At 28.0% G+C, this 22,154-nt stretch overlaps 1 pseudogene; it reads right to left on the bottom strand.

The window, feature by feature from the left end:
- Nucleotides 1–11,784: 11,784 nt before the first annotated feature.
- LOC124930191 lies at nucleotides 11,785–19,468 on the bottom strand (annotated as a pseudogene).
- Nucleotides 19,469–22,154: the final 2,686 nt, after the last annotated feature.

The raw sequence follows: 22,154 nt of genomic DNA, 5'->3' as shown, positions 1-22,154 counted from the left end.
TGTTAATTGTTTTTATGAATAATAAACTTTGATTAAAAAAAGAGAGGTATAAATTTAAGATTTTATTTCATTTAAAGAAAAATAATAATAATAATAATAATTAATGCATAGTACATGGGAGTATATATAATGACTATTAAAATTAATTAAGAGTGTGGAAATAATTTATATTTATGACATGTTTAATTAAATAAAAAAATATAAAAATATTTGTTTTATTTTTCTTTCATTCATTATTGTGAGAACAATAATTATACGAATGAAAAAAAAAATCTAAAAAAAAATTAAAATAATGAGTTGTGTCTCACATGAAAAAGTAATAACTATATAATAAGATGTTTTTTTATAGGAATTATTTATTAAATAATTTATTTTAAATTAAAGATTAGATGTTATAATTTTAAATATTTTATTTGACTTAAACAAAATAAACGAAATTTATTTTACTATTGTTTTTTATTGAAATTTGGCTTCACCCTACTACTTACATCTTGGAGTAAATGAAAAAAATTATTGCATTTAAATTGATCTAAATAAGTTAAATATTTGACTACTAAACAAGAATAAAAAAAAATATCAAAATAATGTAGGTTAATTGTGTATTAAATATGATTTATTCAATATTAAGAGAAATGATATATGCGAATGAGATGAATGGTTAATTTATTTGTATAAATTCATAATTACCTATATTATGATATTTATTTTTTACATTTAAAAGAGTTGGCTCATTTAATTTTTTAAAATTCTCTTTTACTAATGATTTATAAATATCTCTTTAAAATACTAAAAACTTAAGATTTATGAAAACCTCCAAAATGAATAATCACAACTTAAGCATTAACACTTACAAATTTGTCAAGTTATTGAGATTACTAAAAGTTTTTTATATTGTTCATGAGAAATTGTTGTCCGAAACAAGGCTGCATAAGAAAAACAATACATTATAAATTCTATTGGAACCACCTCACAAGTATGGAACAATAAAATCAAAAGAGTTTGACACCCTTAGAGCCGCCACGGTTATACTTCAAGACCTTGTATTTTACTAGCCTTGTCAAAATTAATAGATAGACATTAACTTGATATCAAATACCAACAAATAATAATTTTGAACCATGATTAGATAGATATACGCCTTCAAGTTATTAACAAAAAAAAAATATACTATGAGTCTATACCTATATAATTATATTAATCTCATTTCTTAATAAAATCTCACAATAAAATAAAACATAGACACAGTGTAGAGAAATGTTTGACCATTACTAAACAACTTCAACATATACAATCATACTATTATTAAAAACTCTAAACAAACTCACTGAATTTAACCTAAGATTATTGGATCCAAGTTGATTGCAAAAAAGTTACATAATAATTATATGAACATCTGAAAAAATGTGTATATATAACCGCATAATGAGATTAAAGATGATCCATAATTTATATATTAGACTTCATTTCAGTGATACACATATTAGAATTATGTTACTCACATATTGATTAAGGTTTGAAGAGATGATAACGAGTCAGGAATACTCCGAGAAATGTTATGTTCGTTTAAATACCTGTTTTAAACATTCAAGAGAAAACACTTCAATCTGCCACATATCTACCCGAGTAAAAATGCCGCGCAAAAAACATTGTGAGAACAAACTCAAATTAGGTTCACCCATCAGCAAAAATAAAATCAGATTAAATGTTAACATAATTATAACAATTTCATATTCTTTCGTTCATGTACTCTTCCTGTTAAAAAATATGGGTATTGGCACTTTTGTTCATTCTATGAGAATTCTGATGTCAAACCTTTTAAATTAAAATTTATTACAATTTTTGAGGTAAAATAATGTGTTTAATTTAAAAAGAAGAAAACGGTTAAAAATCAAGTAGCTAAACTAATTTATAGAAATGATAAATCAAAATAGTTTTGATTCTACAAATTAAACTAATACATAAAAGAATGATTTAGTCTAAACAAAAGAAACTTATAATCAACTAGAACTCCTTTTATAACTAACTCAAATCAAGTACAATAATTTAAATTGGAAAAATTATAGCTCAACAAAGAATTAAACAAAATAAAAAATACTAATAAAATTAAAATTAGAAAAAAAATAATAATACTAATTTATAGATCAAATTCTCACCAGACTTTTTTTAAACAATTCATTTTCTTCTTCCTCCAAACTTTGCATCTCTGTGTTACAAATGAGAAACATTCACCTAAAAATACATAAACTTTAAAAAAAAAATGAGCATACTCAGTAAAGTAAACATTTTAAACAACAAATGATCACATTTCCTTGAACCATAAATATCTGTAAACTTGTTGACACACATATAAAACTTTAATGAAAATATGAATTCATTACATGCATAAGTGACACGTGAATAAGAAAATGGGACAACAATCTCATTTCATTGTTTTATATCGTAACGAGAAACATAAATTAAAGGCAACTAATAAATGATTTGTAATTAAATACTAAATTATGGATAGAAGTTTTTGCAAAACTTAATACTATAATTCAATGATACTTTTGAGCCAAAACAGTTATATATCCTCTAAACATCTAATATAAAACAGAAAAAGATAAAGAGTATCAGCTCCTCCTCCAACTATCAACCAGCAATGTTTTTGTCTCTATATTTGAAAAATAGTCACTTATGATAAGTTTTTAACACAAGAAATACTATATTGCAAATATATATGTAAATTTTATTTTGTTGTTTTCCTTTACTATTTTGTATTTTTTGTTATATTCTAATTTAAAACAAAACATTATGTTATCCTTACACAAACACAAATTAGATGAATGAAATATATTTTATACTCTCTTTCAAACGGGGCTCATTTGATAAGTAGTTTTTTAAAAACAATTTAAATATATATATAATTATATAAATTAAAAAATAAATATTTTGATAATAAAATTAGTTTATTTACTTTTGCAGGAATTTTAAAAAATATATATATATATATAATAACACTTGTTCAACCCGGCCAAATGATGAATCAAACAAACAAACCTGACCTAACCTAACTTAACTTAACTTATTAACTTAAAATCTGATGTTGATTAGAGTATAGGATGTATAGGATGGAAACAAGGACAATGACAGGAAGCAGACTATCTAATCAAAAGGGAAAAGAAAAAAAAAAAAAAAAAAGTGTGCGGCACCACATCCATCTCCCACACCCACCCTAAATCTGATGTTTGATTAAATGAATATATATAGGTCATGTTTGTTTAGTCTTAATTTCACTTTTATCTTTAGTTTTATTATTATTGTATATTTTTAATCTATATATATATATATATTTAATGAAAGTTGTATTTTGGATAAAAATAAATATATCAATAAATTTATATTTAATTATATTTGGTATTAAAATTTATATCCTAATAATTCGTTCTATTAACCACATAAATAATTAAGGAAGACATATAAATTAAATTTAATAAAATTAATTAATTAAGATAACATAGCAAGTTAAATTCTCATCATTTTAATTTGGGCAAATTATATTAAACAAAAAAACTTTAATAAACATGTCAAATTATAATTTAATTTAAATTGGACAAAAACGAGTTAGTTAAGAATACCCTTCTTTGAAATTATAAAACCATCCTAATTTAATTTAAATTCTATACAAATTTGAATTTCAATTTAACTATAGTTTTAATTATAAAACAAACAAAATAATTAGAGCTGAACTCCAGTTTACATTCGACTCATCCTAAGCATAGCATATATTATGAATTTTATGCACATATCTTGTTGTTATTTAAATTAAAAAGTAAATATTCGTTATGTTTAATAATACAAGTATATATTATTCAATATAATTAGAATGCAGTAATTTAAGATGATAAGATGATATTGTAATATTATGATTGAAAATATCTAATTGTTTTTGTTTTAAAAGTTAAAGTATATTGTGAACTTATAATTAACTTCATTTGGGAAACATTAATCTCACGGATTTGAAAGAGAAAATTATTATGATAAAGTTTTTTTTACACTTACCTTTTTTCTATGCAAATATATTAATTTATCACTACTTATCTATCAAAAATTTAATTTCATCCAAACCAAACAAGATTACATTGATATACAATCATATAAAAATTAATTAATAAAAATATATTTCATAAGATTTTCTCAACATATAATCTTACAAAAAACTATACAGCTTCAACATGATCATTAATATTATTCTTCTTAAATTTGTTCACCCATTGTATCACAGCTCAATAAAACATATATATATATATATATATATATATTTATCTCAATAAATATATATTTTAAATCTTATTTTAAATTTTATTCATATTTTTGGAAAATTATTAACATGAATATCAAACTTAAGATAATTGACCTTGAGTTAGATTGAATAATATTGGTGCCGATTCATCTTCATATTTAAATGGGAGATTTATTCTCCATTCATAAAATTGTGTTTTATGACTGTAATATTATTTATGTTAGAATTATTTTTTGTTGGAAATGTAATTATTGTGCTACAAAGGCTTAGAAAATTAAAGTCTTAAAAATAACTGAAGTTGAAGTCTCACACTCAAATAAAGCATTATTTTTTTTAATATTATGGTACATAACCTAACAATCATGATCCAAAGGTTTTTAGACAAGTTTTGACTTCACTATATTTAAAATTATTATTATTTAAATAAAATAAGAATATTTTAATATTCTTTATTATTAAATTAATTATTGATCATAGATTATTTGCAAAACTAATATTTTGGCAAAAATCAGATCACAATCATTTAAAAAAAAATTAAGGTAAAAAATCGAAAATGATTTTGTGTTTATTTTTAATATGAAAGATGTTATTTAAATAGATACAACTTTTAAGTAAAGAGTGGATGAAAGTGATTTTTAATCAACTTTTAGACAAGTTATAAAAAAAATTGTTTAACTTTTTCTTAATTAACAAATATGATTAATTTTGATTTTTGATAAAATAATTTTATTTTATTTTAATTGCGAAAGAGTATTTTTGAAATAATTCAATTTTTAACCAGCATAGAATGTTTAATTATTTATTGAGTTTTGATTTAGTATAATTTTTATATATAATTTATAATAGACAAGAGGAACCAATCATACAAAATACATGTATTTTGTTCATTTTTCAAAATTAAATAATCATTAAAAAACATTATTTAATACTAATTATTTACATTTTTAATTATAACAAAATTAACATAAATTCTCTCAATAAAATATCTCATTTAATCGTATTATAGTCAAAAGATTCAAAAAGATATAAAACAAACAAAATAATTTTAAACAATAAAGCTGAAATAGAAAACTGAAAATAGATAATTTTCATCTACTTAATCTTCTACTTGGGCATCCACTACAATTATATAAAAGAATATTCTTTTTAAGATTAGAAATAGAAAAAGTATATTGATATGAATTAAATACAAACAATTTGAAAGAAAAAAAACCTAGTTGCTGTGTCCACATTTTTTTTTGTTCTTGCAGTTTTGCAGGACCATAAAAAAATATATAAATAATTAATTTTCCTTTAACAATATATATATTAAAAAAAACATAAAACTCAGATAAAAAATATAAGAAGAAAGATCTAATACAAGAAGATAAAAAAAAGAATCACAATTTATGCTCCTCTAATAATATACTTGGAGTTCTAACAATGTACTACCAATAAAGAATATTACAATAATCAAAACAAAAAAGACATAAAAAAGGTAGAAAAATACCTTTAAGTAGATTCAATTTCGCATAAAGTAGAAGATGTCTCAACAGTTCCCTTGTCAATCAACAAATATTACAACTCAAATCAATCCCATCCTTCCAACTAAAATCACAATGCATTGATATATGACAACAGTACTTTTTAAAATATAAAAAATGAATGAAATAGAATGAGAGTTAAAAACTTGTCTTAGAAGGTCAATTGTAATTTCTGTGTCATATTCGTTCAAGGTTAAAAGTTATTTGCACATTTTAAACATTGTTTTGAGGAGGTACTTACGGTCGACATTGTTGCTAAGTGTAAGAACCTGCATACCCGACATTGTCTTAGAAATCTGCTATTCAATATTATTATGTTCTTTTCTCATGAATCGATTGGAAAATCAGAATATTTTTTAAAAAGGTCAGCTTTCTTTAAGCCTTTGGTTCTATCAGAACGCATGAAGCTTTTGATTCTATTAGAATCGTAACTTTTCCCTTTTTCGACTTGGAAAATTAGAATAGAAGGTAGAAAAGAAAGCATTATTAACATATATGGCATAAAAAGATATATAACTTACCCCATATTTGTAAAATAAGTCAATGGTTCAGCACGAGCAGCACCACTGTAGACTAGTGCGATTCCGCGAGTAACACAATGTCGTCGAATTTGGCATAAACTGAACCTCAGGGTTGGTGTATAGTGCAAATCACAGTATGTCCATCCTGTACCAGCTATCTGAGAGTTTCCATCACCTTCTCTACCTGGAAGGCATCAAGTCCTGCAGAAGTTACACTTAATTTTTACTTTTCATATATGTACCTAAAAGAATATGACTAATTGTTTTTTTTTAGAATTAAAGGAGTCCTGCCTTTCTGGGATGATTTTACGGAAAGAAGTAGAAAGAATGAGAAAAACAAAGGGTTCATTAGGCTTCCATCCAGGTTTAGATCTCATTGACAGAAGTAATGCAAGCCAATTGTTAAAGTATTGCTTAAGTATGCTATATCACAAACATTAACTATTGTAGGCTCATCAACAAAAATGATAGATGGGCTCGCAATCATTTCGCATGCCATTGATAAACGTTTCTTTTCACCACCATTGATTCCCCGCACTTTTGCATCCTCAATACGAGAATCAACACAACTGACCTTTAAGGTGAAATTCATTATAGAAAATGAAAGGAATATCAGAAGTTGGCAAAAAAAGAAGCGCAAAACTCTTTAATATTCAACTCCTTAGGAGATTAGATGCATACCAAACTGAGTTTAAACAAAAGATTGTTGACATATTCATCCCTCTCTTCAACAGATATTATCTCCCGAAGTTGGAGCTCAGCTGCAAGAGATAAAGTTTCTCGAGCAGTCAGTTGTGAGAAGAATAAATCATCTTGTCTAAAATACGCTAATATGAAACCATAATGATATGATGATAAAAATGTCAAAATAGATGAAGATGTGATTTATATTCATACAACCAAATCTTACATGTACACTTTGTTTGAAATTTGTCTACCATTGACCTTCCAGAAAATTAAGTAGAGTAGTCTTCCCCGAGCCTGATGGTCCCATGATAGCAAGCAATCGTCCTGGTTTTGCCTCCCCACTAACGTTCTTAAGTAAAAACCTTATCTACAGGTATAAACGAAAACATTCACACAAAATATGTAGCAAACGTGCAATTTCATAGCCATTTAAGTGTTTCAACAAAAAAATAAATAGTGTGACTTTCTTTCATTCATAGCCATTAAATATCTTTTGTAGTTTCTATTTAAAAGAATATACTCATGGAAACTGTTGTGCTCATTATGACTCTAGTGAAAAAAGCAAGACAGGTTATGTTGAATATCAAAGACATGATTCAGACATTCAAACTGTACATGTTACCCTTAAGTTGAATGCATACAACTTTGATTACTTAATGTTTATCAAGGACATGATTGTGCTCATTATGGCTTTAGTGAAAAAGCAAGACAAGTTAGGTCGAATATCAAAGACATGATTCAGACATTCAAACTGTACATGTTACCCTTCAGTTGAATGCGTGCGTAAAGTATAAATTTCTTAATGTTCATTACTTTGATAGCTAATATAATTCAAATCTAAGAATATAAAAATGAAAATACCTTCATACATCATGCATCATCTACAGATGCAATTGTTGATTCAGTTAAGTTAAGAATTCAATTAATAGAATCCCTAATATAAAACGGGATAAATGATAAATTTAGTACTCTTGCTGAAGAGATTTCTCAAATTTAAGACTCTCCAAATTTTTTGTCATTTAAAGAATTATTGTTATAATATTTTGTTATATTTAATACTTTATAGTAACTCTGTTTAACTCTTTTAATTTTTTTACAATTTTATTTAATATTTACTTTTATTTTAATATTTTTTTTCTCCCATATTCATATATTCATTGTCTTCTCCTCCTCTCTCTTTCAGCACTAACCATTATCTCCCCTTCCAAATCGGGAAATTTGATTAAATAACCTCAAAGATGAGGTTATTTGAGCTGGTGGTGATTTACTAATTAAATTGCGTTCGTGGTATTTTATTTTTTTTTTGACGAAATTACCCTTGTAACGAAACGCTAAGGGACTTAGCGTTTCGCTAAGTGAATTAGGTTTAATATTTAATACTCTAATTTTTTCATTTTTTTCATTTTCTTTCTCTCTCTTTTCTTGTTCTCTCTTTCACGGCGGCGGTGATGGAGGCAGGGGCGGCGGTCTAACCTAAATCGATTTGCACGATCTTCATTTCTTTCAAACCCTAAACCTAAATCGATTTACACTATCTTCATTTCTTTCAAACCCTAACCCTAAACCTATTTTGCATGCAGGTCAGGTGAATGATGATTCTAAGGTGTCGATTCTAAGGATGTTTCCATGATATTCTCAAACCCTTCTGTTCTTATTTGGTTTATATTGTTTCATATTTATTATTTGGTTCGTTCATATCATATTGGTTCATATTTCTGGTTCATATTTCTGTTTTAGGGAAGTTTCGCTAAGTGTTTAGTGTTTCGCTAAGTGCTTAGCGTTTCGCTAAGTGCTTAGCGTTTCGCTAAGTGTTTAGCGTTTCGCTAAGTGCTTAGCGTTTCGTTAAGTGCTTAGAGTTTCGCTAAGTGCTTAGCGTTTCGCTAAGTGCTTAGCGTTTCGCTAAGTGCTTATTTATGAGAATGGGTCAAAATATAATGTTACAGTTGGGGAAATTTCCAACCCATTGAATGAGAATTCAAGGAAAACTCGTGCATCAAATACAACAACTTTTGACTCGAAACTAAGCAACTTTTGACTCGAAAAGAGGAAGACGACTTCTTTGATCAAATACAGGTATTCAAGTTTCAATCCTAAGTGCATATTGTTCCCAATAATCAGATAATTTCTTAATCCATGCATGTTTCATTCATAACCTCATTTATTTCTAATAAAAATATTTATTAATACGGTATTGTTTGTTGAATTTTGGCAGAATCTAATGAAACTAGAAGAAGTGAAAACTAGACTTCACACACAGTTCGAGCGCGAACCAACACTTGTTGAATGGGCGGAGGCCACATCTAAGGAATTGAAGTCGCGACTTAATTTCTGTAACAGAAGTAGGGAGAGGCTAATATCTGCCAATCTACGGATGGTGGTTCACATCGCTAAACAGTATCAGAATCATGGTCTCAAACTTCATGATTTGTTACAAGTACAAGCAAAACTTGAATAAATTATTTAGCCTATTTGAAAACTATTATTTTGTCAATTTAAACTGAGTCTTTTGTTGCAGGAAGGGAGCATGGGTCTTCTGAAAAGTGTTGAGAAATTCAAGCCTCAAGCTGGTTGCAGGTTTGCTACTTATGCATACTGGTGGATAAGGCAATCCATTAGGAAGGCGATTTTCCAGCACTTTAGAACTATCTATCTTCCAGTAAAATATTATTCCTTTCAAGAAGCTAAAGCAAAATGGGAGAAGCCAAGGACCTGATGCCTATGCTAACTTGGTCATATAGGAAAGGATTTTAGACTAATTGGAGAGGCTATTTTTTACTTATTCTCATTTCAATTATTGGGAAAAAAAAATATAGTAATCTCTTCAAAAGTTTGTTTTTTAATTGGTAATAGATTTTGTATATATGAAAACATATAATATGTAGTTCACAGTTGTAATTGTAATTTTTTAGTTCATGTGGTAAAAAAGAATAATATGTTTGATAAGACTATTTGTTCTTGGTACAATTTCATTTATGCAGAGCTCTTTTATTCATTGATAGAAGTGAAGTTCTAGTCTTTATACTGTTAAGATAAAAACAAGATCTAAAGAGGCATTTCAAGATTCAAATTTATGTAAGTGAACCCCATATTTGAAGTAATGTTCTTATAAAAACTATTCAAAAAAGGTGTGATTTTTTTCAGATTTCGATTATACTCCATCATGAATGTCTTAAATATGGAATCGAATCCAAGCCATCACGGACTTGAACCAAATGATCAAAAGTTCAATTCAGATTGGATAGTTAGATAGCTCGGATCGGTTTGTATTCTTACCCAACCAAGGTCCATTCATCATAATTCATAAGATGTGTTACCAATATTTTGTTATAAAAATTGATTGAAAGTTTAAAATTTGGTTCTCTACAATAGTTGAAAGATTAAACAACACAAATAAGAAGAACCTCTCTTTTCTATTCAACTAACAAACTAATAATGAACAACATCATTAGCATGGAGATTCAACTATTCAAATAAAATCTAATCACCCCATGAAGACTTCCCACAAGTGAAGAATACACAGTATCATCAGGAACAAAACCAGCTTCTTTCATCTCATCAAACAATTCAAATGCCTCATCCGATCTTCCCACCTTCGATAAACCCGAAATCATCGCAGTATAACTCACCAAACTCATATCAACACCTTTGCACAATCAGAGACGGTTTGCTTTGAAGATAATTGAAGAAGGTTAAGTAGGAACGAGTTGGGACATTATGGTTTGAAAGAACAAGGTGGGTTACTAGGGGATTGAGACTTGAAACAAGAGATTGTCTAATCTAGAGAGGTGTTGAAGGAATGAAATTTACAAGGATCTTGGAGATGAGATTCGCAATCTCTTCTGGGTTGTAAGTAGGGTTTGTGGGAAAGAGATTCTTTACAGTTGGGAAGAATTTTTGAGTCGCCATTTTTGACAAATGAAGAATTCGTTCCAGTTACAGGATTAAAGATAAATGATTCAAAAGAACATGAATTCAAGTGGAGTAAATTGGATTGATTCACTTCTCTAATGGCGATTACTTTCACTGTCATAGAGTTTCAGATTCATAGAAAGTACCTTTTAGCCTCTCTACTTTCTTGACGAAACGCTAAGCACTTAGCGAAACGCTAAGCACTTAGCGAAACTTCCCTGAAACAGAAATATGAACCAGAAATATGAACCAATATGATATGAACGAACCAAATAATAAATATGAAACAATATAAACCAAATAAGAACAGAAGGGTTTGAGAATATCATGGAAACATCCTTAGAATCGACACCTTAGAATCATCCTTCACTTGACCTGCATGCAAAATAGGTTTAGGGTTAGGGTTTGAAAGAAATGAAGATAGTGTAAATCGATTTAGGTTTAGGGTTTGAAAGAAATGAAGATCGTGCAAATCGTTTTAGGTTAGACCGCCGCCCCGCCGCCTTCGTCGCCTCCGTCGCCGCCGCCGTGAAAGAGAGAATAAGAGAAGAGAGAGAAAGAAAATGAAGAAAATGAAAAAAAGGAAAAATTAGAGTATTTATATACTGAACATAATTCACTTAGCGAAACGCTAAGTCCCTTATCGTTTTGCTACAAGGGTAATTTCTTCAAAAAAAAAATAAAAATACCACGAACGCAATTTAATGAGTAAATCAATTTAATTAGTAAATCACCACCAGATCAAATAACCTCATCTTTGAGGTTATTTAATCAAATTTCCCTCCAAATCTCCCACACTTGCGACTATCCTAACCCTTTACTTCCCAAACCCCCCATTGACCTAAAACAACTTAGAGCTATCCAATCACTCAACATTCTCATCTCCAATAACCCATGTTCCAATTCCTCCTCCTCCGATGCCACCTCTCCCTTCCCTTCTGTCATTTACTCTCTCCTGCCTCGCCGACTGCTCTGACGACGTCCATATTTCAAACACCGCTCTCAAATATTTTTTCTCTCTAATCAATTTCCTTTTTAACTGTCCCATAACTCTCGTTTAATTCCCTATCGAACTCGCTCTCAACCTCCGTTCATTCACACGCTTCAACAGGTTCCAACGACTCACCGACGTTGGGTTAAGTCGCCTACATAATGTCACTAATTTAACCTTCGAGTCTATGTCAATTCCAGCGGACCGTAATCCTCGCAAATATGAAACAACTCCAATATCTGACGATTTCACAAGCAAACTTATCTGGGTTTCTCTCAAAACCATGGCATTTCAACATTACCTATATTGATTTCTCCGGCAATAAGCTTATAGGTAAAATACCCATTTCGATAACTCTTTTAGAAAACCTACAACTCTTGAATCTTTCATCAAATGAACTCGTTGGAGAATTACCCGACTATATTGGTAACTTGATGTCACTCAAAAACATCTCTTTGTCCTCAAATTATCTCTCTAGAACGGTGTCGGAATCAATAATTGTTGATAACTCCATGAAAGGCATGATACAAGCACTCCATGAAAGGCATGATACAAGCCAATAACAATTGATAGTGGTTCGGGAATGTTAAGGTTGGAATCAAACATCGGACAACTTCGGTTCCATTGTTGATTAGCCGATCGATTTTTGGCGTCGAGGTTTTATACTAATACCCAAATCGGAACCCTCAGAGGAAATCAGAATCACAATTGGGTGGCCAAATTTGGTGAGAAGAGAGCGAATTTGTCGAGTGAGTGCTGAAAAAGGAAAGAGTGAAGAGGAGAAGAGACAGATGAATATGAGAGAAAGAAAAAAAAGATTATATTATATTAAAATAAAAGTAAATTTAACAGAGTTATATATAAATTAACAGTCTTACTACGAAATATTAAATATAACAAAATAATATAACTATATTTCTTTAAATGAAAAAAAAATAGGAGAGTCTTAAATTTGAGAAATCTCTTCAACAAGAGTATTAAATTTATCATTTATCCCAATATAAAACATAATCAAATGTCAATTCCTCAAAGGCATATGAAAATACAGGTAAATGAAAATATATAAACCCAACCATGAGCATCTTCTAAACGAGCAATGGCTGTTCCAGTTTCCACATCTATTGAGAGAATTGAGCAATTTGGCGAACCAGACACGATTGCTAGTTCAACATAAGAAAACAACTTAAAAAATCATGTTCATAAATAAACCTTATAAAATCTAACAATAGAATGTTCAATAGAAAAATCAATTATTGCGACCATTGTTTATAAAACAAAGTGTCCTGCATGATTCAGTATGTGCTTTGACTTCCAACAACCTTAAGAAACAGAGAGAAAACATAATATAATTTCTCAATCCGAGATAATGTTCTATAATATAATTTAGTTGTACAAATTTTCAAATACTCATAAATTTGTTTGTTATTTTCTCGTCGAAACCAATAACCAAAAAATTGTTTTCAAATAGCCTTCAAACAGAGTGGAAGACAAAAAGAAAAACATAACTCCCACCTTTCTTAATCAGCAAAGCAACAAGTGTATTCTTTGAGAAATCGTCATTCCCGCCCAAATCAAGAAACCCAACCAGCCTATCAACCGCCACACCTTTTCTAATGCACGAAACATATCTCTTTTAGTAATTTTCCTTTTCAATTTTTATAAATGAGTATGATCAAAGGCATGATGATGAATAAGAGACTAACAGGAAGAATTTAACAAGGCAATGTCTTGATTACAAGTTTTGCAACAAAAAATGGCGCATTCTGCATTTGTATTATAAATTAAAAAAATAGTTTTGTAACAAAATTCATTGACAAACAAATTTTAATTTTTTTCAAATTGGGGCATAATAGAAAATTCCGACCTCTGCATCAACCTTGATGAACTTGGTGTCAAGATACCTTGGTGTAAGGGCCTTTAAATGCTTGTCCATTATCCTAAACTAGATTCAACAATTTCCAATCATTCACAGCCAGTATGCAACAAAACATACATATATTTCAGAAAGGATTATTTATAACATTTTAGAATTAACAGGGGCCCATTTGAAAAAAAAAATTGTTTTCAGATAATGATCATAATCGGGGTACAGATGAGAACTGCCAAAAAATAATAATCCATGTCTAAGAAAGTTCAATATCCAAACATTATCTAAAAATATTTCCAAATTGTCAAAACTGAATAGTATGGATATTTCTAACCAAACAAGCTTATAAACGCACTGACGAGGCATATTTTGTTGAATCTTCTCAGTGTAACAATGAAATCGTCCCTCAGAAAAGATATCAGTGATGTTCACGAGAGATCATTAAGTGGATATGCATGCATAAGCTTCAAATGTAAGGTTCACCCTTCATGTGATTGTAATGCATGAGATTGATAGAAGCAATGAAGGAAATTTGGATCTATTCCATTAAATTCAAATCAAAGAGATGAATCTTCTTATTCAAGCATCAAATATATGAAATGCCTAGCTGGATTTTAGTTTCAACATCTATTCACCAAAAACCTTGCTATGTTTGAATGTAAATAGGGCTATGTTTTTTAGTTCGGAGGAGATTGGTATTAGGGGTCCAATTCCGAGTAATTTGTTTGTTAACAACTTAAAAAAAGATTAGAATTATAATTCAAATGGAATTGAATGTATACTATTTTGTAAGTTTTAGCTCCATCATTTTCACTTAGGAATTGAAATTCCATGATTTCTTCAAAAATAATAATAGAATTACAAATTATAGAATTGCAATTATGAAGTGTGAAATATGTAATTAAAAAAATCATCTACATCCAATTTCATCGGTAATTCTTCAAACAAACAAAAGATATGGAATTTGACACGAATTCCAGTTCTAATTTCAATTTTGACGGACATAGCTTATTGTCTTAAGCTTTTTATAGGGATTGCTTGACGTGGTTTATTTACATAATTCTACTATATTTGTAATAACATTATAAAATATGGGCTAATCAAATTGTTTTATCATTTCAAAAATTATTTTAAATTTTAAATATTAGGAATAGTTTGGTAATTTTATCAAAATAAACCTTTTTTACATCAAACTGAATTATTTGAAAACATTTGTCTTTTTTGAAAAAACCCAATATCAAACAAGGTCTATGAAGAATCGAATCTTTTACTATGACTTTTTTTCTAAACACATAAGAAAAGAGGAAATGAATAGAATGAAAGTAGAGAGCACAGAAGGAAAAACTCTTTACTTGCATCTATAGAACCTTTTTTCTGTTCCAGTGACTTCTCCCAAGAAGTCACCTTCAGCAATCTCACGATATTCTCCATGTCGTTTCTCAGCTTCTTTCTAGACAAAATAAAAACCTTACCACAATGAGATCCCCATTCAGCAACTTTTCATCGTCTAAATAATCAAAATAAGTAAGTTGAATGATCAAAACCAGATTTCCTACCTTTAGAGCAGCTAATCTGTCAGCATGCAATTTTTCAAGCTTAGGATCCTGAAATTCCATAGTAACCAACCCAATATGAGCCACAATGTACTACATGGAGGTAAATTAAATACAATTTATAAAATGAAGAAAGCATCTTACATCCATCAAATCATCGAGATCAACATCCTAATTAATGGAACTATAAGCTTGTCCCAAGAAATTACATTCACCATACTGCATAAGATTATTTCTAAATCGTGACCCAGAATATAATGTAATTTTGCTTCATTTAGCACAAGGAATAATTTGCGAGTCATGATCGAGATTATTCTCTAGATCATTGTAATTTTTGACAAACATAAAAATGGCTATTTTCCAGCTTATAATTCAAATGAAAAAAAAAAAATACATACCAAAACAGGATATTGACAAGTAGATTGAGAAAGAAATGGTCAAGTACATTAACAGACATATATTAAAAACCTCAAACAAGCAATTCTATTGAATTAGGATGGATACAAATGGTGCCTTTGAAGGATGAATTTCTTATTAATATACTTTTAGGGCCATATTCATGCATAAGATGGAAACATGAAAAAGAGGGGAAAGTAGTACACCTTTTGATAGTTTCTAGCTGCAGAAGTTAGTACATTTCCAAATGCTAAATTAGACAAAGTTGATTTAACAAGAAATTGCTATTGTGATAAACAAGGATAAACATAAAACATAATAAGAGAAGAGAATTTTTTGTTATTGTGATAGAGAATAAGATCATTGAGATTGTGCTTACAAAAGAAAGTCACTAGTGATTAGACCAGCTGCAACAACACTAATACCTTAATACATACTACATCATCTCCAGATGCAATTGTTGATTCAGTTAAGTTAACAATTCGATTAACATAATCCTTAATATAAAGAAAAATCAAATGTCAATTCCTCAAAGACATATGAAAATACAGGTAAATGAAAATATATAAATCCACCCATGAGCATCTTATTAACGAGCAATGGTTGTTCCAGTTTCCACATCTGTTGCGAGAATTGAACAAACTGGCAAACCAGTCACGATTGCTGGTTCAACATAAGAAAACAGCTTAAAAAACTTAAAAATCATGTTCATAAATATACTTATAAAATCTAACAATAGAATGTTCAATAGCAAAATCAATTACCGCGATCATCGTTTACAAAACAAGGTGTCCAGCATAATTCAGTATGTGCTTTGACTTCCAGCAACCTTAAGAAACAAAGAGAAAACATAATATAATTTCTCAATCCGAGATAATGTTCTATAAGATATTTTAGTTATATAAATACCCATAAATTTGTTTTTTATTTTTTCGTTGAAACCAATAACCAAAAAATTATTTTCAAATAGCCTTCAAACAGAGTGAGAGACAAAAAGAAAAACATAACTCCCAACTTTATTAATCAGCAAAGCCACAAGTGTATTCGTTGAGAAATCGTCTTTCTCGCCCAAATCAAGAAACCCAACCAACCTATCAACCTCCACACCTTTTCTGATGCACGAAACATATCTCTATTTGTAATTTTATTTTTTAATTTTTATAGATGAGTATGATTAAAAGGCATGATGATAAATAAGAGACTAACCGGAAGAATATAACACAAGGCAATGTCTTGATTGCAAGTTTCGCAACAAAAAATGGTGCATTCTGCATTTGTATTATAAATTAAAAAATAAATAGTTTTGAAACAAAATTTTAATGACAAAGAAATTTTAAGTGTTTCCAAATTGGGGCATAATAGGGAATACTGACCTCAGCATCAATTTTGATGAACTTGGTGTCAAGATACCTTGGTGTAAGGGCCTTTAAATGCTTTTCCATTATCCTAAACAAGATTCAACAATTTCCAATTATGCAACAAAACATACATATATTTCAGAAAGGATTATATATAACATTTTAGAATTAATGGGATCCAATTTGAAAAAACTTTTTGTTTTCAGATCATGATCTTAATCTGGAAACAGATGGGAACTGCCAAAAATAATAATCCATGTCTAAGAAAGTTCTGTTTCCAAACATTATCAAAAAATGTTTCCAAATTGTCATAATTGAATAGTTTGGATATTTCAAACCAAACAAGCTTCAAGTCATATGAACGCACTGATGAGGCTAGCTTGATTATATCACCATAAATTAAGATATTTTGTTGAATCTTCTCAGTGTAACAATGAAATGGTCCCTCAAAAAAGATATCAGTGATGTTCACGAGAGATCATCAAGTGGATATGCATGCATAAGCTTCAAATGTAAGTTTCACCCTTCATGTGATTGTAATGCATGATATTGATACAAGCAATGAAGGAAATTTGGATATATTCCATTAAACTCAAATCAAAGAGATGGGTCTTCTTATTCAAGCATCAAATATATGAAATGCCTAGATGGATTTTAGTTTCGACATTTATTCACCAAAAACCTTGCTATGTTTGAATGTGCATAAGGCTATGTTAGGTTCGGAGGAGATTGGAATTAGGGGTCCAATTCCAAATAATTTGTTTGTTAACAACTTAAAATAAAGATTAGTATTATAATTCAAATGGAATTGAATGTATACTGTTTTTTATGTTTTAGCTCCATCATTTTCACTTAGGAATTGAAATTCCATGATTTCTTCAAAAATAATAATAGAATTACAAGTTATAGAATTGCAATTATGAAGTGTGAAATATGTAATTAAAACAATCATCTACATCCAATTCCATCGGAAAAACAAACAAAGGATATGGAATTGGACCAGAATTCCAGTTCTAATTTCAATTTTGCATGTACCGGGCATAGCTTATTCTCTTAAGCTTTCTACAGGGCATGCTTGACGTGGTTTATTTACATAATTCTACTATATTTGTAATAATATTTATAAAATATGGGATAATCAAATTGTTTTATCATTTCAAAAATCATTTTAAATTTTAAATACTAGGGATAGTTTGGTCATTTTATCAAAATAAACCTTTTTTACATCAAACTGAATTATTTGAAAACATTTGTCTTTTTTTGAAGAAACCCAATATCAAACAAGGTCTATGAAGAATCGAATCTTTTACTATGACTTTTTTCTAAACACATAAGAAAAGAGGACATGAATAGAATGAAAGTAGAGATGATAGATGAAAAAACTCTTTACTTGCATCTATAGAACTCCCTATGGTAGAAGTGACAGATGACGTTTTCAGTTCTATAGCAATCTCGCGATATTCTCCATGTCCTTGTTTTTTAAGTTCTTGTGGTTTCTCAGCTTCTTTCTGGAAAAAATAAAAACCTTACCACAATGAGATCCACCCATTCAACAATTTTTCATCGTCTAAATAATCAAAATAGATAAGCTGAATGATCAAAACCAGATTTCCCACCTTTAGAGCATCTAATCTGTCAGCATGCAATTTTTCAAGCTCAGGATCCTGAAATTTCATAGTAACCAACCTAATATGAGCCACAATGTACTACATGGAGGTAAATTAAATACAAACTATAAAATGAAGAAAGCATCTTACATCCATCAAATCATCAAGATCAACTTCCTGATTAATGGAACTAGAAGCTTGTCCCTTCTCTTGTTCCAATATTTCCTATTTGATCATTCAAGTGAGTAAAAACATATTTCTTTAGTCCAAGAAATTACATTCACCACACTGCATAAGATTATTTCTAAATCATAACCCAAAATATAACGTGATTTTGCTTTATTTAGCACAAGGAATAATTTGCGAATCATGATCGAGATTATTCTCTAGATCATTGTAATTTTTGACAAACATAACAAATGACTATTTTTCCAGCTTATAATCCAGGTGGAAAAAAAATGCATACCAAAATAGGATATTGACAAGTAGATTGAGAAAGAAATGGTCATGTACATTAACAGACATATATTAAAACCTCAAACAAGCAATTCTCTTGAATTAGGATAGATACAGATGGTGCCTTTGAAGGATGAATTTCTTATTAATATACTTTTAGAGCCATATTCATGCATAAGATGGAAACATGAAAAAGAGGGGAAAGTAGTATACCTTTTGATAAATTCTGGCTGCTGCAGCCAGTACATTTCCAAATGCTAAATTAGACAGTTGATTTAACAAGAAATTTTTATTGTGATAAACAAGGATAACATAAAACATAATAAGAGAAGAGAAGATGATTTTTTTTTATTGTGACAGAGAAGAAGATCATTGAGATATTCTTGGCTTAGAGCTTCTCCAACCGGACTGCGTGTTCCAACCAAACAAAATGAGAATATAAATTCTCTTTCTAAAAATAAACGCATATATGCGTAGTGGCAAATGTCACTGCAAAATGAGAATATAAATTCTCTTTCTAAAAATAAACGCATATTTGCGTAGTTAATATTCACACTAAATAATTCTATAGATTGGTTGGAATATAAAAGAGGTATAAATTATATAGATTTTATTATATTGTGTTTTGTTGGTAGTATAAGAAATGAGTAAAAAATGTAAAAGACCATTTTATCCTTATATAAATTATTCTTAATTATTATTTTAATATTTACCTTATATGTAAATGTAATGTGTATTATTAATTATAATGAAATTAATAAAAAAATATATTTAATTATCTTATAAATATATTTTTTAAATAAATAATTTTATGATTTACAATATTTTATATATAATTTAACTTATATAATTATATAAATAAAACATATTTAAATATTAATTAATTTTAAAATTTTTGTAGTATTATAAATATTTTTATATTTAAAAAAATATTAATTGTTTTTAGAAAATAATAATAATAACAATTTTATAAAATAATATTTGAAATTAGAATATATATAATTATATTTAGTTTTAAAAATAAATTATATAGATAGAATTAATTAATAATAATAATAATAATATTTAGTTATAGTTTATTTTTATATTTTAAAATATAATAAAGAAATTAAAATTTTAATAAATTTATATTTGTGATTAAAATTATTTGTTAATTATACTTAAAATAATATTTTTTTAAGGAGATAAAAATAATTATTTAATTGCACATTTATTATTATTATTTAAATTAGAAAATTAAACACATATAAATATAAATAAATATTAGTTATAGTTTATTATTATATTTTAAAATATAATAAATAAAAATTTAAAATTTTAAAATTTTTATAAAATTAAAAGATAAAGGAGGATTCTAAAAAATTATAAATGTTTATACATTTTGTAACAGGTATGGGTAGGTATTATGTTATACTATATTCAAGGTATAAATAATACTTAAAATAATAATGTTTACATAAAAATTAATAAACCAAATAGTTACTGTAATTTAGTGTAGATAAGTTATACAGTCTAGTATCTCATACCTATATAATTATATCAATCTCATCTCTTAATAAAATCCCACAATAAAATTAAACATAGACTGATAGACATGGTGTAGAGAAACATTTTACATTTAACCTGAGATTATTGGATCCAAGTTGATTGCAAAAAATTACATAATAGTTCTATGAACATCTAGAAAACAAAAAATAACATAATAGTTCTATGAACATCTGGAAAATGTGTTTGTTGGCCCATAATTTATATATTAGACTTCATTTCAGGGATACAAATATTAGAATTATGTTACTCACATATTGATTAAGCTTTGAAGAGACGATAATGAGTCAGGAATACTCCGAGAAATATTATGGTGGTTTAAATACATGTTTAACACATACAAGAGAAAACACTTCAATCTGCCACATATCTACACCAATAAAAATGTCGCGCAAAAAATATTATGAGAACAAGCTCAAATTAGGTTCACCCATAAAAAAAAATCAAATTAAATTTTAACATAGTTATAACAATGTCACATTCTTTATACATTCTTCCTGTTCAAAAATATGGGTATTGAAACTTTTGATTCATTATGGAAATTTTGATGTCAAACCTTTTAGATTAAAAGTTATTACAATTTTTGAGGTGAAAAAGTAGGTTTAATGTGCTTAATCTAAAAAGAAGAATACGGTTATAAATCAAGTAGCTAAACTACTTTATAGAAATGATAAATCAAAATAGTTTTGATTATACAAATTAAACTAATACATAAGAATGATTTAGTCTAAACAAAACAAACTTATAATCAACAATAACTCTTTTTATAACTAACTCCAATCAAGCACAATAATTTAAATTGGAAAAATTATAGCTAAAAAAAATTAAACAAAATAAAAAATACTAATAAAATTAAAATTAGAAGAAAAAAAATAATACTAATTTATAGATCAAATTTTCACCAGACTTTTTTTTAAACAATTCATCTTCTTCTTCCAAACTTTGCATTTCCTTGTTATTCTCACAAATGAGATAGATTCACCTAAAAATACATAAACTTTTAAAAAAGGAGCATACTAGTAAAGTAGACAATTTAAACAACAAATGATCATATTTCTTTGAACCATAAATATTTTTAAACTTGTTGACACACATACAAAACTTTAATGAAAATATGAATTCATTACATTACATGCATAAGACATGTGAATAAAAAATGAGTCAATAATTACCTATATTAACACATTAATTCAACAACAATCTCATTTTATTCAATCATACTTTTGAGCCAAAGCAATTATATATTCTCTAAACATCTAATATAAAACCGAAAAATATAAGAGTATCATCTCTTCCTCCTCCAACTATCAACGCTTTTGTCTCTACATTTGAAAGATAGTCACTTATGATAAGTTTTTAACACAAGAAATACTACATCTGAAAAATAGTGACTCATGATAAGTTTTTAACACAAGAAATACTATCAAAACTATTTTAAGGTGTTAAACAAATACATATAAAT

The sequence above is a fragment of the Impatiens glandulifera genome, chromosome 1 (genome assembly GCF_907164915.1).
Source record: "Impatiens glandulifera chromosome 1, dImpGla2.1, whole genome shotgun sequence".
Lineage (NCBI taxonomy): Eukaryota > Viridiplantae > Streptophyta > Magnoliopsida > Ericales > Balsaminaceae > Impatiens > Impatiens glandulifera.
This window is presented reverse-complemented; position numbering and strand designations above follow the sequence as displayed.